The sequence below is a fragment of the Trachymyrmex cornetzi genome, unplaced genomic scaffold (genome assembly GCF_001594075.2).
Source record: "Trachymyrmex cornetzi isolate Tcor2-1 unplaced genomic scaffold, Tcor1.1 scaffold974, whole genome shotgun sequence".
Taxonomy (NCBI): Eukaryota; Metazoa; Arthropoda; class Insecta; order Hymenoptera; family Formicidae; genus Trachymyrmex; species Trachymyrmex cornetzi.
This window is the reverse complement of record NW_017300327.1, coordinates 6,324-6,769: the sequence shown is the minus strand read 5'-3', so window position 1 is coordinate 6,769 and position 446 is coordinate 6,324.

Sequence of the window (446 nt, the reverse complement as noted above, 5' to 3'; positions counted from 1 at the left end):
ACAAAAACGATGAATCATAAATATTAAACGTATTCGATGCTGAATTCATAGCAGCAACAACTGATAGTAAGTAATATGGTAAAAACTTGTTCATGCATAAATATATATAAATATGTATAAATAATTATAAACATATATAATTGTATACGAAGTTATAGATAATTATTATAATTACATCTCACGTAGCAAAGTTCGTCGTTTTGACATCAAATTCAAGTCATGTTGGTACAAATGATGTCAAGTGACCAAAAAGTGATCATAGGTTTTATTCGACGTAATTTGGTGATGTCAGTATGATGTCATTTCGTGACGACATACTGACGTCATTTTCGTAACGTCATTCCGTGACGTCATATTGACGTCATAAGTCTCCCGTTGGGTAGCATAATGGTCAATAAAAGACCAAGGCCGCGTTTCGTTATTCACTGTCAGTACTGGCAGCATTG